The sequence below is a fragment of the Mauremys reevesii genome, linkage group 5 (assembly GCF_016161935.1).
Source record: "Mauremys reevesii isolate NIE-2019 linkage group 5, ASM1616193v1, whole genome shotgun sequence".
In the NCBI taxonomy this organism is placed as follows: Eukaryota; Metazoa; Chordata; order Testudines; family Geoemydidae; genus Mauremys; species Mauremys reevesii.
The window spans coordinates 83774917-83792578 of NC_052627.1; the positions used below are offsets into that span (position 1 = coordinate 83774917).

At 47.0% G+C, this 17662-nt stretch overlaps 1 protein-coding gene and 1 long non-coding RNA gene across 12 annotated transcripts in view; one reads left to right on the forward strand and one right to left on the reverse strand.

Annotated features, from left to right (window-relative positions):
- Positions 1–17662, reverse strand: part of LOC120406073 — a 209173-nt gene that overhangs the window by 190889 nt on the left and 622 nt on the right. For all 5 annotated transcript variants that reach the window (XR_005599065.1, XR_005599068.1, XR_005599069.1 and 2 more), the window contains exon 2: positions 15509–15587. This is a non-coding gene — a long non-coding RNA (uncharacterized LOC120406073). The remainder of the gene's footprint in view (positions 1–15508; positions 15588–17662) is intronic.
- MTUS1 (microtubule associated scaffold protein 1) overlaps positions 1–17662 on the forward strand; it is a 195804-nt gene that overhangs the window by 137855 nt on the left and 40287 nt on the right. The window lies entirely within an intron of this gene.

Sequence of the window (17662 nt, forward strand, 5' to 3'; positions counted from 1 at the left end):
GTTGGGGTCAACTTCCAGGTGCAAGTACTGGAGGAACCAACTAGGGGCCATGCCCCTCTTGACCTGCTGCTCACAAATAGGGAAGAATTGGTGAGGGAAGTAGAAATGGGTGGCAACCTGGGCAGCAGTGACCATGAGATGGTCAAGTTCAGGATCCTGACAAAAGGAAGAAAGGAGAGCAGCAGAATAGGGACCCGGGACTTCAGAAAAGCAAACTTTGCCTCCCTCAGGGAACTGATGGACAGGATCCCCTGAGAGGCTAATATGAGGGGGAAAGGAGTCCAGGAGAGCTGGCTGTATTTTAAAGAAGCCTTATTGAGGGCACAGGAACAAACCATTCTGATGTGCAGAAAGAATAGCAAATATGTTAAGCTTGGCTTAACAGAGAAATCTGTGGTGACCTTAAACCCAAAAGGAAGTTTACAAGAAGTGGGAACTTGAACAGATGACTTAGAAGGAATATAAAAATATTGCTCGAGCATGCAAGAATGTAATCAGGAAAGCCAAAGCACAATTGGAGTTGCAGCTAGCAAGGGGTGTGAAGGGTAACAAGAAGGGTTTATATAGGTGTTCAGGGAACGTGTGGGATCCTACTGAATGAGGGAGGCAGCCCAGTGACAGATGATGTGGAAAAAGCTGAAGTACTCCAGGCTTTTTTGCCTCAGTCTTCACGGACAAGGTCAGCTCCCAGACTGCTGCACTGGGCAGCACAGTATGGGGAGGAGGTGAGCAGCCCTCAGTGGTGAAAGAACAGGTTAAGGACTATTTAGAAAAGCTGGACATGCACAAGTCCATGGGTCCAGATCTAATGCATCCGAGGGTACTGAGTTGGCTGATGTCATTTCAAAGCCATTGGCCATTATCTTTGAAAACTCATGGTGATTGGAGGAGGTCCTGGATGATTGGAAAAAGGCAAATATAGTGCCCATGTTTAAAAAAGGGAAAAAGAAGAATCTGGCTAACTACAGACAAGTCAGCCTCACCTCAGTCCCTGGGAAAAATCATAGACCAGGTTCTCAAGGAATCCATTTTGAAGCACTTGGAGGAGAAGAGGGTGATCAGGAACAGTCCACATGGATTCACCAAGGGCAAGTCATGCCTGACCAACCTGATTGCCTTACTTGGTGAGATAATTAGCTCTGTGGATATGGGGAAAGCGGTGAATGTGATATATCTTGACTTTAGCAAAGCTTTTGATATGGTCTCCCGCAGTATTCTTACCAGCAAGTTAAAGAAGTATGGATTGGATGAATGAACTATAAGGTGAGTAGAAAGCTGGCTAGATCATCGGGCTCAACGAGTATTGATCAAGGGCTCGATGTCTAGTTGGCAGCCAGTATCAAACGGAGTGCCCCAGGGGTCAGTCTTGGGGCTGTTTTTGTTCAACATCTTCATTAATGATCTGGATGATGGGATGGATTGCACCCTCAGCAAGTTCACAGATTACATTAAGCTGGGGGAAGAGGTAGATATACTGGAGGGTAGGAATAGGGTCCAGAGTGACCTAGACAAATTGGGGGATTGGGCCAAAAGAAATCTGACGAGGTTCAACAAGGATAAGTGTAGAGTCCTGCACTTAGGACAGAAGAATCTCATGCACTGCTACAGGCTAGGGACCAATTGGCTAAGGGGCAGTTCTGCAGAAAAGGACCTGGGGATTACAGTGGACAAGAAGCTGGATACAAGTCAACAGTGTGTCCTTGCAGCCCAATATGCCACTAGCCTTCTTGGCAACATTAGTAGGAGCATTGCCAGCAGATCAAGGGAAGTAATTATTCTCTATTTGGTACTGGTGAGGTCACATCTGGAGTATTGCATCCAGTTTTGCCCCCCCCTCACTACAGAAAGGTTGGGAACAAATTGGAGAGCCCAGTGGAGGGCAATGAGAAGGATTAGGGGGCTGGGGCACATGACTTACGAGGAGAGGCTGAGGGAACTGGGCTTATTTAGTCTGCAGAAGATAAGAGTGAGGTGGAATTTGATAGCAGCCTTCACCTACCTGAAGGGGGTTCCAAAGAGGCTGGAGCTAGGCTGTTCTCAGTGGTGGCAGATGACAGAACAAGGAGCAATGGTCTCAAGTTGCAGTGGGGGAGGTCTAGGTTAGATATTGTTGAAAAACACTTTCACTAGGAGGATGGTGAAGCACTGGAATGGGTTACCTAGGGAGGTGGTGGAATCTCCATCTTTAGAGATTTTTAAGGCCCAGTTTGACAGAGCCCTGGCTGCGATGATCTAGTTGGCATTGGTCTTGCTTTGAGCAGGGGGTTGGACTAGATGACCTCCTGAGGTCCCTTCCAAACCTAATCTTTTATGATTCTATGACATGGCTGTCAGTCCTCAAACAGTGTCAAGAAGAGGATTGGAATTTTGATTCACAGTATCCAGGAACGTTTTACAGTGAGATGCATCCTGGTGAGATAGCCCAGGAGAATTTGCTGGCTGGAACCCATGTGGTTGAGAGGATGATGAGAAACTAAACTCCAGAGAGCATGACAACTAAGAAGCAGATATCATGATGTCAGACTGTGGAATAGGAGAAACAATTATGAGAAGCAATGTAAGCATGAGTTAAAGGAAGTGTGATTTAAAACACATGTGGAAGTGGGTCATCAATCTATGAGCAGCCATAGTTCTGGCATTTCCTGACTGAGTGTTTAACTCTGTGCAACTATAACATTCTCAAGTTAATTTTCTATTATTGGAATTTCTTAGGATTTTAAAAATCAGAGGATTTAGAAATCACTGTATTTTCAATGTCTGTCTTCAGTGAATGGGATGTCTTGGTGAGCATGGCTATATTAACAATACAGCATTTTTTCCCCAATAAAGACTCAGGAAATTGAAGTCCCACGAGCTGCCATTGGAAGCAGATCAGTTGAAATTGCTTTAAGACAGTGGTCACCAACTGGTAGATCGCGATCAACTGGTTGATCATGGAGCCTCTGACATTCAGTCTCAGTGACTGAGACTGATATGGTAAGAGGCTCCACAAAGGACCAGTTGATCAGCAGTGCAGCCAGTGCCCTGGCCCCGCGCTGCTCCCAGAAGTGGCTGGCATGTCCAGCAGTGGCTCCTGGGGGAAGGAAGGGGACAGGGTCTTGGTGTGCTGCCCTCGCCTGCAGTCCCCACCCCTGTATCTCCCATTGGCCAGGAATGGGGAACTGCAGCCAATGGGAGCTCTGGGGGAGGTGCCTGCTGCAGAGTGCAGAGCCACCTGCCCTTCTGTCCTCTCCCCCCCGGCCCCCCCAAGCTGCTGCTGGACATGCTGGCTACTTCCGGGAGCAGTGCAGGGCCAGGGCAGGCAGGGAGACTGCCTTAGCTCTGCTGCACCGCTGCCCGGGAGCTGCCTGAGGTAAGCGGCACCCTGCTGGAGCCTGTATCCCGAACCCGTCCTGCCCCAGCCCCCTCCCAGAACCTGCACCCCAACCTGCTGCCTGAGTCCCCTCCTGGAGCCAGAACCCTGAACCCCCTCTGCACCCCAAACCCCTTCCCCAGGCTCAGCCTGGAGCCCCCTCCCACTCCAACTCCCCCTGCCCCATCCCAGAGTCCACTCCCCCTCCTGCACCCAACTCCTGTCCCAGCCCGATGAAAGTGAGTGGCGGGGGGGGGGGGGGAGGGGAGAACGGGGATGGAGTGAGTGGGGCATAGCCTTGGAGAAGGGGCAGGGCAAAGGGTGTTTGGGTTTGTGATATTACTGTTTCTACATTTTCTTTGAGGTAGAATGTGAGTTGCACTTAAATTCAAAAAGTGATCTTGTGCTTAAAAAGCTTGGAGACAACTGCTTTAAGGTTATGTCTATAATTCAAATGCTGTGGCTCACTGACCAAAAAGCTTTACCCTTGCTTGTGCATGCTTTAAAAAATTTAGTCAATCATATTGAATATGCAGTATGAAATAGATGATTTAAATACAATGAAACACTACGTCAGTGAAATGACTGATAAACGAGTTATTTAATTGAGGTGGCCTTCTGTTGTACTGGATACGCTGGGATATTTCAGAGTGGTCTCAAGACAGAGAAGGTTGCCTAATAAAAGGGCTCTAGTACAGGGTTCACTGTGAAAGGTACTGAGAAAAGGTGCTTTTACTGCAGAATGTGTTGGTTATCCAAGTAGTCAGAATCCCTAGATATGCCTTAAAGAACTTTTCAACACACATGATTTCTGATTATTTCCTGGATTATCTATGTGAAAATGCCAATTAGTCATCAAGAAAATGAACAGACCCTACACTAATAAACTCAAGGTAAAAGGCAGTAGATAGTGAAAGAAGGAGCCTCTTGTCCTCTCCCCATAGGGCCACCTAGATGATTCTATAAAGTCTATTTCACTTATCAAGCAGGACCATTTTGACCATAATACTTCACACTTGACAATGCTTTTTATGCTTATATTTCAGATACCTTCACAAAAGTGGTTAACACAGTTTACACAGGAGACCAGAGGCACAGAAGTGTCACTGGCCCAAAATCAATGAGTCAGTAACTGTGAACCTAGATCACCTGACTTTCATGTGCTCTAACAAGATGAAACTGCTTCCATGTTAAAAGAAATCTTAGGGAAAAATACTAATATATAGAAATCCCTGCTGAAACTATGAATTTGAGTCAACTGTGTCTTTAAACCAAAATACAGATTCATGATGAGATGGGAGAGAAGAATAAACCTGTACGGCAAGTAAACCCCAATATAAGAAAATGGATGAAATAAGAAACCATCCAACTATCATTTTCTACATCACTTTCAAGAGGCAAAAATTGTACTGAATAGGGTCTTTAATACATCTGTGATGAATCTACTACATCTCTTGTCTGAAATTTAACACTGGCATATTCAGGTTATGCCTGAAATTGGGGAGCAGGAGAAAGAAATATCCCATACAGAGTAAGAGCTTGTCTACACTTACAGAACTTCAGCTCCGCCAATGTAGCACTTACTGTGCAGACACTATCTACCCCAATGGGAGAAACTCTCCCATTGACATAGGTACTCCACATGACAGGGATGTGGAAGAGCTATGTTAATGGGGAATCCCTCCCCTGGATATAGTGCTGCCTACACCGAAAGTTAGGTTGGGAATTGGGTTTCCACATCCCTGAGTGACATAACTATACTGACATAAGTTTGTAGCATAGACCAGGGCTAAGTCAGACCTATTTTGAATTGTAATTACGCTTAGGAATCCTGTCTGACTAGACCTACTCAGTTCAGTGTCACCAAAGGAATGAATAAACATCCGATGGTTCAGAACTTGTATTAAATAAAGCCGTTAAACCATTAGAGACTTCAGAGAATATATACTGAAGACATTTAAATCCCAGACTACGTATTCATGAAGTCTGGAATTTTTGTTTTACTAATAAGGCAAAGGCAAATGAAAATTGATTCCCTAGTAGAAGTGTTCTATTAAAAATGGGGAAAAAAATTAACAGAAACTGAAGGTCATGAGTACCACGCTTAGAAAACACTTAAAAGATTGTGTCAGAAGAAAGGCACTGCTGAGACAAATGAGTGTCTTGTAAGAAGTTTGTTTGCTGTAGTATAAAAACTTTCTAGTGCCCTGAGGAATGTGGTGAATCCAAAAAGGGTTCTGGAAAAAAAAACCACCAATAGTATTTTAGTAGTCCCGTAGTGAAATTTGCTGCCTCAATTTTGTATTTGAAGTAGGATAGATAAGATAGCTTTGTCATTGACTCCTTTTCTTAAAGCATGAATCAAAAAAAACATTGCTTCTGGGCTCTTTGGAGATTCACCACAATGGTGTTCTTAGTCTAAGTTGCCCTCCTACACCACCCTGTTAACACTTCATAGCTATTCATTATTGTGTTTGGAATGCATTTTGGAATGTGTTTTGTGAACGGCGCTTTGTAAAAGTAGAATATCAGCTGATTTCACCAGCTCACTTTGTCTCCTAAATAAATTGAGATATAACTGATATTTCAAGTCAAACTTTCTGGACCGCTTTCATTTAGAATTCGTATTTTGTTCCAAATCAAAGCATTTGCTTTGATTCGTAAATCCTTTAGGACCCAAACTGATCTTGTCTGTCCAAATATTGAGACTTAAATTTATAAAGGGTCAAATTATGCCATCCTTGCTCTATAAGACTACTTGTGTATGTATTACTTGGGTGTTTAAGGAAGCAGAAACTGGCCCAAACTATCAAAGTATATGTAATACTGATATGCAGATTTTGGAGGAGCAATGCATAAACCTCCATAGTTATCTTCTAGGGTAGAGTTAATGGTGCAAGAATGGGTGACCCAAGAGCAGATTATAGAAAAGTGTCATTCACTGGGTTCTACAATGTGGCCTGTGGCCAAATTTACCTCTGAATCAGAGGTGTAGTCTTATGAAAAAAACAGGTCCCAATTTGTGATGCTTCATCTTGATAAAATGAGGCTCTGCTTGGATAAGATGGTGCATTGCATGCTGTGAACTGTTACCATCTAAGGCTGCATCTTACAGTTAAAAACAGGATGGTTGCAATCTAGTCTTCTGCAAATTGAGTATAGCACCTAGCAAACTGCTAAAGTGACCTTTTCCTGGCAGATTTGGATGCTTATATTGTAAGAACTATTTGCAAGTAAACAAAACCTTAATTTATTATACCTGCCTATAGTTCCTAATGTTTAACATACCTTTTGCTCTTTGATTTTTAGGAGTAGGGAACGACAAGTGGACAGCAAGACTCACTTGTCAGGCTTTCTGTTTTAATGGTAAAATTAAGATCACCATTTATACAACAGTAAAAAATCATTTAAGTACTTGCTATACTAATGAGATTCTATTTGATGCACTCAATTGAAATAATTAACTTTTTGCTCAAATTCATAGATTCAAAACCAGAAGGGACCATTGTAATCATATAGTCTATGGTCTGTGTTATATAGGAAGTCGAAACTTCCCCAAAACAATTCCTAGAGCACATCTTGTAGAAAAATCCAATATTGATTTAAAAATTCAGTGATGGAGAATCCATCACAACCCTTGGTAAATTGTTCCAATGGTTAATTGCCCTCACCATTAAAAATGTACACCTTATTTTCTCTCTGAATTTGCCTAGCTTAAACTCCAGCCATTGGATCGTGCCATACTTTTCTTTGCTAGGCTAAAGAACCCATTATATTTGTTCCTCAGGTAGATACTTCGACTGTAATCAAGTCACCCTTTAATTTTCTCCTAAATACATTGAGCTCTTTGAGTCTATCACTATGAGGCGTGTTTTCTAATCCTTTAATCATTCTCATGGCTCTTCTCTGAACTCTCTTCAATTTATCAACATCCTTCTTAAACTCAGGGGGTAGAATTCCAACAGCAGTCTCACCAGTGCCAAATATAGAGGTAAAATAATCTCTTTACTCCTATTTAAGATTCCCTGTATCGCATTAGCTATTTTGGCCACAGCATCTCCCTGGGCGTTCACGTTCAGCTAATTATCCACCATGACCCCCAAATATGTTTGAGTCACTGCTTCCCAGGATAGAGTCCTCCATCCTGTAAGCATGGCTTACATTCTTTGTTCCAAGATGAAGACATTTACATTTAGCTGTCTTAAAACACATTGCTCTGTATCAGTGACATGTCCTCTTCATTATTTACCACTCTCCCAACTTTTTTCTATCTGCAAACTTTCAGTGACTTTTTTTCTTCCAGATTGTTCGTAACTCTGAACAAGATGTTATGGGATGCTCCTCAGGGTGGACTACTCGGAGTGGTGGCTCACAGCTGTGCCTGTGAACTTCAGCATCTTCACCTCCTACCTTGAAGTGGCTGCCCAGCTGGGGGTGTGCATAGGCAGCTGGTGTAGCCCCCTGCCTGCAAGGGTGATGAGTGAGGAACTCTGGGGCACTGCAGTGTTAGTGGGCAGGCAGTGCAGGCTGTGGCCCTTTAAAACTGAGCTGCTCCTCCAGAGTTCAGCATGCAAGAAGGAGCTTGAGCTCCAGCTCCAGCAGCAAATACTCCAGGCCAGGTTCCAGCAGGAGCTCAGGAAGTCCAGCACTGCTCATGCTCTGCCTGCTCACAGAGGAGGTACAAGATATGCTGCACAAATTCCTAGGTGTTTTACACTCATTAGTACTGAAGCATGTCATGATCCTGATCAATGAGGGATGTTTGGAACCTGCAAGGATCCTCTAGCAGACTCTGGCATCTGTGGCACTCATGTCAAAATGAGCAGATAGGCAGTATCAGGTCCCGGTGATGGGATATGAACAGTTCTGTTCCCACCCAGTACTGGGGTCCCTGGTGGTGACAGCAGCTAATGAGAGAACTCACTAGGGCCACCAGAAGTCAACCCCCAAGGACAAGGAGGCAAAATGCCTCGACTTGCTCTCCAAAAAGGCATACTCCTACTGCAGCCCCTCCAGATGAGGATCTCCAATTGTCAGGTTGTCCTAGCAAAATATGATCACATCAAGTGTGTTGTAACAATTGATTGACAAGCTAGACAGGACTGCAAGGATGAATTCCAGATGATCCTTGAGAAGGGGCGTTGGGTAGCTAGAACCACACTACAGTTGGCCCTGAATGCCCCAGATAAGGCAACAGCAATTACCATGTGGCGGCACTCCTGGCTGATTTCAGCAGGTATTGCTGGAGAACTGCAAACAACAAATGAAGACTTGCCATTTGAAGGCTGCTCACTTTCACAAGAGAATAGATGGGGTGATGAAGTCCCTCAGACTCTAGGGCCACCCTCAATCATTAGGAATGTATGCCCAAACCTCTTTAGGTTCCAGCCTGATCAGTGGCACCAACAGCCATACTCCTATTTCAGACAGCCAGAGCTATCTGGCCTCAAGGAGGAAGCATGCCGTAGGATCTACCTCCCAGTAGCACCATTCTGCATTAGTGCTGACCATGCAGCAAGTTTGATGTGACATGTGAGGACAGCATACCATCATCCCCTCCTTTCAGGAACCTGAGATACTTCCAACAGGCCTGGTTCAGTATCACCCCAAGACTATTGGGTGCTGGGGGTGATCCAGAGAAGTTACACCATTCAGTACCTTTCCCTTCTCTCAACTGTCCCCCATTCTCATCCCTATTCAGGGACCCTTCCCATGAGAATCTGCTTGGACAAGCACTGCAGTGCTTTCTCACTCTTGGGAAACAGCCTCAACAGCACCATTAACAGAGGGAAAGAGACTTCTATTTGCATTACTTTCATATCCCCCAGAAAATGGGGGCAGGGTTCAACCAATACTGGACCTCAGATATCAGTGTCAAGAAGCTCAGGTTCAAGATGGTTCTCTTGCATCCATTGTTCCCTCCTTGGACCAGAAAGACTGGTACATTTCCCTCAATGTCAAGGACATGACTTTCACATCATGATTCACCTGGTGCATGGGCTGCTCCTGCGGTTCATTAGACAATTGCTACCGACACTGAGGTTTGCCCTTTGGTCTGTCTTCAGCATCCCACAGACTAACAAAATGCCTGATGGTGGCAGTTTAACTCAGTTGTTCCCTTAGTTCTCTTTTCTAAATTGAACAGTCCTAGTCTTTTTAACCTCTCCTTATATGGAAGCTGTTCCACACCATTAATAATTATTGTTGACCTTCTCTGTCCATTTCCAATTCTAATATCTCTTTTGAGATGGGGTGATGAGTACTGCATGCAGCTTTCAAGGTGTAGACATACCATGGATTTATATTGTGATATTATATTTTCTGTATTATCTATCCCTTTCCTGATGATTCCTAACATTGTTAGCTTTTTTGCCTGCAACTGCACATTGAGTGGATGTTTTCAGAGAACTATATCCATGATGACTCTAAAATCTTTCTTGGCAGGTAACAGACAACTTAAACACCATCATTTTGGACATATCATTGGGATTTTTTTCCAGTGTGCATTATTTTGCACTTATCAACACTGAATTTCACCTGCCATTTTGTTACCCAGTCACCCAGTTTTGAGAGAGATTTGTAACCCTTCACAGTCTGGTTTGGACTTAACTCTTAAGTAATTTAGTATCATCTGCAACTTTTCTGCCTCACTTGTTACCCGGTTTTCCAGATAAATTACGACCATGTTGAACAGCACAGGTCACAGTACAAATCCTGGAGGGATCCTGCTGTTTACCTCTTTCTAGTGTGAAAACTGACCCTTTTTCGTCTTATCCTTTGTTTCCTATCTTTTAACCAGTTATTAATCCATGAGAGGACTGACCTTCCTTATCCTATGGCTGCTTATTTTGCTTAAGAGCCTTTGGTGAGGGACCTTGTTAAAGACTTTCTGAAAGCCCAAGTACACTATATCCACTGGATCACCCATGTCCATGTACTTGTTGACATCCTCAAAGCATTTCTAATAAATTGGTGAGGCATGATTTCCCTTACAAAAGCCGTGTTGACTCTTCTCCAACATACTGTGTTCATCTGTGTGTCTAATAATTCTGTCCTTTCCCATAGTTTTACCCAATTTGCCTCGTATTGAAGGTAGGCTTGCCAACCTGTAATTGTCAGAATTGCCTCCAAAGCCTTTTTTTTTAAAAATTGTCACATTAGCTCTCTTCCAGTCTTCTGGTATAGAAGCTGACTTATTATGGTTAGATTTACCAATTTGTTCCAAAACTGCCTCTATTGACACCTCAATCTAGGGCAGTTCCTCAGATTTGTCACCTAAAAAGAATGGTTCAGGTGTGGGAATCTCCCTTGCATCCTCTGCAGTGAAGACTGGTGCAAAGAATTAATTTAGCTTCTCTGCAGCAGCCTTGTCTTCCCTGAGTGCTCCATTAGCACGTCAATCGTCCAGTGGCCCCACTGATTGTTTAACAGACTTCTTGCTTCTGATGTACTTTAAAAAAAAAAAACCCACCCTTTTTTTGCTGTTTGTTTTTTGCACGTTTTGCTTAGTTGCTCTTCAAATTCTTCTTTGGCCTGCCTCATTATGGTTTTACACTTGACTTGGCAGAGTTTTATGCTCCTTTCTATTTTCCTCGGTATTTAACTTGCAATTTTTGAAGGATGTCTTTTTGTCTCTAACTGCCTCTCTTACTCAGTTAACCTCAGTGGCATTTTTGGTACACTTACTGTTTCTTTTTTTGATTTGGGGTATATGTTTAGTTTGAGTCTCTATTATGGTGTTTTTAATACATTTCCATGCAGCTTGCCAGCATTTCCCTGTTGTGACTGTTCCTTTTAGTTTCCATTTAATTAGCCTCTTCAAAAACAGGGACAACAGAAAAATGAAGTTAAATGCTACTGTGGTAGGTTTCTTTGGTATTTTCTCCCCTAGAAGGATATTAAATTTAATTACATTATGGTTGCTATCAGGGCAGGGGCAAAACAGCCCCCAGCAAGCGCCAGCGGCGCCCGCGCGCCCTTCCCCCCAGTCGCGCGGTCCCCTCTTCCTCCTCCGGCCGGGGGGGGAGGGGGCATTGAGCGTGATGGGCCTCGCGGCATGCGGCAGGTCCACCGGAGCCGGGCCGGCGGACCTGCGCCTGGTCATGCCGAGCGCGGGCTCAGCCGGGCCGGCGGGGGACGGACGGACCCGCCACTGCGGGCTGCCGCCGCTCGTCGGGCTCGGCTCCCTACCCGTGCGCAGGCATGCGGGAGCGCACGGAGCCAAAAAATGACCCCCCCCAGGGCGCGCGCAAGCGGGTGCTTGGCCCGCTGGTGCCTAGAGCCGCCCCTGGTTGCTATTAATGAGTGGGTTCAGCTATATTCACCTCTTGGACCCTGTGCTCTGCTTAGGACTAAATCAGAATTGCCTCTCCCCATGTGGGTTCCAGGACTAGCTGTTCGAAGAAGCAATAATGGTGTTTATCTCTGCATCCCATCCTGCAGTGACATTTGGGTGTAGATGAAATTCCCCATTATTGGGGTTTTTGTGGTCTCTCTAATCTCCCTGATCATTTCACAATCACTGTCACCATCTTGGTCAGGTGGTCAGTAGTATTTCTCTACTGCTATATTCTTATAATTCAAGCATGGAATTTCTATCCATAGAGGCGCTATAGTAGTTTTTCATTTCAGATTTTTACTGTATTTGACCCTATGCTTGCTTTCACATATACTGTCACTTCCCCACCAGCATGACCTCCATCTGTCATTCCTATATGTTTTGTACCGGTATACCTTGTACATTCCTATACATTTTGTACCTGTCTTATCATTCCACCAGGTTTCTGTGATGCCTATTACCGTATTGTCCCGAGTATAGGCCGCACTTTTTCCCCCTAATGTGAGTGTTTAAACTAGGGGTGCGGTCTACAATCGGGACAATAGCCACGGCGGGGAGCCCAGAGCCCTTTAAATCCCAGCCGCGGCCGGGAATCAGAGGGCTCTGGGCTGCCCCAGCTGTGTCCCAGCCTCCCCCGCTGCCCGGCTCGGACCCCGGCCGCGTCCCCGGCCCCGCGTACCCGCCTCCGCCGGCCCTGGCCTCGCGCTGCCCGGCTCCAGCCCCGGCCACGTCCCCGCCCCCCCCCCCGCCATCCGGCCCCAGCCTCGTGTACCTGCCTCCGCCGGCCGCGTCCCCGCCTCCCCCGCCGCCCGGCCCCGGCCCCGGCCCTGCGCACCCGCCTCCACTGGCCCTGGCCTCGCGCCGCCCGGCTCCAGCCCCGGCCATGTCCCCGCCGCCCGGCTCCGGCCCTGCCTCCCGCCCAGCCTCGCGGCGCCCTGCCTCCGCTGGCGCCCGGCCTCGCGGCGCCCGGCCCCGTGTACCCGCCTCCGCTGGCCCCGGCCTCAGGGCCGCCCGGGGGGGCAAGGGGGGGCAATTTGCCCCCGGGCCCAGCAGGGGCCCCCATGAGTTTTTTGGGGCCCCCGGAGCGGGGTCCTTCACTCGCTCCGTGGGGCCCGGAAAACTCTTGCGGGGCCGGGCGCAGGAGCTTCTTCTGCTCCTGGTCTTCGCCTGTGGGGCGGGGAGGGGAAGGTCCTTCCGCTCAGGGGGGGAAGGTCCTTCCGCTCCGGGGCGGAAGGACACCCCACTGGTGAGTTACTGCCCAAGCGGGACCCGCTGCCGAAGTGCAGCCCGGTCTTAGGCGGTAATTCGGCGGCGGGGGGCCCTTCCGTCCCAGGATCCGCCACCGAAGTGCCCCGAAGACCGGGCTGCACTTCAGCGGCGGGTCCCGCTTCAGCGGTAATTCGGCGGCGGGGGCGCCCCGCAGCGGGTCTTCGGGACACTTCGGCGGCAGGTCCCGGAACAGAAGGGGTCCCCCCGCCGAAGACCCCGGGCCCCCGGAATTCTCTGGGCGGCGCTGGCCCCGGCCTCACATCCCCCGGTGCCGCATCGCCCGTCCCTGTCCCCCGCCGCCTGGCTCCAGCCCCGGCCCCGCATCCCTTCCCGGCCACCCTACTGTGGCCGGCCAGCTACCTGGCTCTGGCCGTCCGGCTCCCGCCACATCCTCCAGCTCCGGGCTCTGGCTGCGTGACTCCTGCCCCGGCCCAGCATCCCGGGGCTCCTGGCTCCAGCCGTGGCCGGACTGTAGTGCCGCCAGCCACATCCCGGCAGCGCAGTAAGGGGGCAGGGAGGGGGTGTTGGAGAGAGGGCAGGGGTTCGGGTGGGGGTGGATCGGGTTGGGGGGGTCAGAGGGCAGGGAACAGGGGGATTGAATAGGGGCAAGGGTCCTGGTGGGGCAGTTAGAAAGGATCAGGGGATGGATGGGGCGGTGGGAGGCAGTCAGGGGCAAGGGTTCCAGGGGCTGTCAGGGGACAGAGAGAAGGGGTGGTTGAATGGGGCAGGGGTCCCTGGGGTGGGGGAGGTGTCAAGGAACGCGGGGGGTTGGATGGGGCAGGAGTTCGGGGGAGGGCCATGATCCCTAACCCTAAGAACATTTGCTAATGTTGTTGATTGTTGTGCAGGGGAGAGGGTGAGAACTGTTCCCATCAGTCTCCTTGTTGTCCATTCCTTTTCCCTTCTTTATTTACAGTATAACTACAAAATAGTTTTCAATATTTCTGAGTATATAACATATGCCGTCAAAAGCAGGACTACCAAAAGTGTTAAGTGTTAGAAATACTGGTACATGTCTTCCTATTCATTAAATAAAATACTGTTTTACTGTTCTACTAATGTGTATATTTTCTTTAAGTTAAAAAAAGTTAAAAATTTAATTTTTTTAAAATAGCACCAAACTTTTTAAGGGTGCGGCTTATAATCAGGAGCGGCCTATACTCGGAACAATATGGTATATCTGTATCCTCTGTTAATACCAGGCACTCAGGTCCCCCCATCTTAGTATGAAAAACTCCTTGAATTTGTATACAAATGTTTATAAAATTCGTCAATATGTAGTTGCCTGCTTTGAAGTGCTTTAATTGAATGGGACTCTTTTGACTTTCTCTTCAGTTCCTACCTGTATTTTATCAACTTCTATCCTCTTCTCTTTACTAGGATATACAGAAACCCCTTTAATAAACCAATCCCTAAGGAATGCCTGTCTGAGCTGTATGCTCCTCTGTACCTGTCAGCTTTCCCCTAGCCCTTATTTTAATAAACTCTTCTGACCTTTTTAATTTTTGCTAGCAATCTGGTTGCATCTGAAGAAGTGGGTTTTTTTAACCCATGAAAGCTTATGCCCAAATAAATGTTAGTCTTTAAGGTGCTGCTGGACTCCTCATTGCTTTTGTGGATACAGACTAACACGGCTACCCCGATACTATTTTTATCTAGGTGTCCCAAGAGGTCCACAACCTTTGCACCCAGCAGTCAATTCACCATGCAGTTCTCCCACTTATCACAAACCCAACTACCTATATTTCTAATAATCAAATCCCTGCATTACTATTGTCTGTCTCTTCCTAATAACTGGGGTCCCCTTCCCTGGAGAGGGTTATCCTTGGTGTGAGAGGATACCATGACATCTGGAAGGAGGTCCCAGCTTTGGGATCATTTACATCTGCTCCAGTTTGATGATCTTTCCCAGGAACTTTCGTCTTCCTCAACAACATAGAGGCTGTCAGACTGGGGGTGGATCATAGAATATCAGGGTTGGAAGGGACCTCAGGAGGTCATCTTGTCCAGCTCCCTGCACAAAGCAGGACCAATCCCCAACTAACTGTGTTTCTGAAAGCCTCCTCAATGTACTTGGTCTCTGAGGGCCATGTATTGCTTTTATGATATGCACACATGCCACATGCCCACAAGGCAGGCAATCATACATGCTGCATTCAGTGCAATAAACTGGATAGTCCCCTTTCTTCTGCTGGACTTCTGCTGGCATTATTTTTATTTTGTAGGATGTTTTATTGTTTTGATTTTTTTGGTTGGGGGGGGTGATTAACCTAAGTTTAGTGTGTATCTGTGTCTCTGAACCCCCCCACAAAAAACCCCATTTGCTAGCTCCCCTTGTTTCCTAAAAGGGTTTGAAGAGGCAGCTTTCTCCCTCAGTTAGTCCTGCCCTGCTTGTCTAGCGATCCTAAAGGGATTAAGGATCAAATGACAGCAGGCTAGATTCTCGTCAGTAAGCTTTCAGCCTAGCCATGCAGGTCACTTGGCGCAATACACAGCTTCCAAAGCAGACCATACTAAACTGAATGCAAGCAAGCATCCAGCAAACTCACCCCACAGGTCATTTAGTCTCTCCTCCTTCACCTGGAGAACTCCCTTGCAGAAAACTCCCATTTGCTGCTTCTGTTCACTCTGCACAGTCAATATCAAACTGATTTCAGTAAAGAATTTGATATGGTTCCACATGGGGAATTATTAGTTAAATTGGAAAAGATGGGGATTAATATAAAAATTGAAAGGTGGATAAGGAACTGGTTAAAGGGGAGTCTATAACGTGTCGTACTGAAAGGTGAACTGTTAGGCTGGAGGGAGGTTACTAGTGGAGTTCCTCAGGGATCAGTTTTGGGACCAATCTTATTTAATCTTTTTATTACTGACCTTTGCACAAAAAGTGGGAATGTGCTATAAAGTTTGTGGATGACACAAAGCTGGGAGGTATTGCTAACACAGAGAAGGACTGGGATATCCTACAGGAAGATCTGGATGACCTTGTAAACTGGAGTAATAGTAATAGGATGAAATTTAATAGTGAAAAGTGCAAGGTCATGCATTTAGGGAGTAATAAGAATTTTAGTTATAAATTGGGGACACATCAGTGGGAAGTAACAGAGGAGAAGGACCTCAGAGTATTGGTTGATCACAGGATGACTATGAGCTGCCAATGTGATATGGCCGTTAAACAAGCTAATGTGGTTTTAGGATGCATTAGGCGAGGTATTTCCAGCAAAGATAAGGAGGTGTTAGTACCATTATGCAAGGCACTGGTGAGACCTCATCTGGAATAGTGTGTGCAGTTCTGGTCTCCCATGTTTAAGGAGGATGAATTCAAACTGGAACAGGTACAGAGAAGGGTTACTAGGATGATCCGAGGAATGGAAAACCTATCTTATGAAAAGAGACTGAAAGAGCTTGGCTTGTTTAGCCTAACCAAAAGAAGGTTGAGGGGGGATATGATGGCTCTTTATAAATATATCAGAGGGATAAATATTAGGGAGGGAGAGGAATTATTTAAGCTTAGTACCAATGTGGACACAAGAACAAATGGATATAAACTGGACACCAGGAAGTTTAGACTTGAAATTAGACAAAGGTTTCTAACCATTAGAGAAGTGAAATTCTGGAACAGCCTTCCAAGGGGAGTAGTGGGGGCAAAAGACATATCTGGCTTTAAGACTAAGCTTGATAAGTTTATGGAGGGGATGGTATGATGGGCTAGCCTAATTTTGGCAATTAATTTGGCAACTGATCTTTGATTATCAGCAGGTAAGTATGCCCAGTAGTCTGTGATGGGATGTGGGATGGGATGGGATGGGATCTGAGTTACTGCAGAGAATTCTTTCCTGGGTGTCTGGCTGGTGAGTCTTGCCCACATGCTCAGGGTTTAACTGATCGCCATATTTGGGGTCAGGAAGGAATTTTCCTCCAGGGCAGATTGGCAGAGGCCCTGGCGGTTTTTCGCCTTCCTCTGCAGTGTGGGGCACGGGTCACTTGCTGGAGGATTCTCTGTAGCTTGAGGTCTTCAAACCACAATTTGAGGACTTCAATAACTCAGGCATAGGTTAGGGGTTTGTTACAGGAGTGGGTGGGTGAGATTCTGTGGCCTGCATTGTGCAGGAGGTCTGACTAGATGATCATAATGGTCCCATCTGACCTTAAAGTCTGAGTCTAAACTGGATTGCCCAGTGCATCAGAACATACTATCAGCTAGCAGGTAGGTAAACATCCAACACGGTTCGGGCCCAATCCACTAGACTACAGTCTAGGGCCACCAAAAGGATTCAGGGGTCTGGGGTCTTTGCCGCCGAAGACCCGACACGTCAGTGGCGGGTCCCGGGGCAGAAGAACCCCCCGCTGCTGAATTGCCGCTGAAGACTCACCCCGGGACCTGCCGCCGAAGTGCCGGAAGGACCCCTGCTGCAGGTCTTCGGGGCACTTTGGCGGAAGGACCCCCTGCCACCAAATTGCAGATGATGACCCGGAGCGGAAGAAGCTCTGGGGGCCTGGGCACCATGAGAGTTTTTTCCGGGGCCCCCAAAGTGAGTGAAGGACCTCCCGCTCCAGGGGCCCCAAAAAACTCTTGTGGGGCCCCTGTGGGGCCCAGGGCAAATTGCCCCTCTTTCCCTCCCCTCTCCCGGGCAGCCCTGCTACAGTCCAGCTATGTGGTCTCCCTAGCAAGACTGACTAGCCGAGATGCTTGCAAAGTGGAA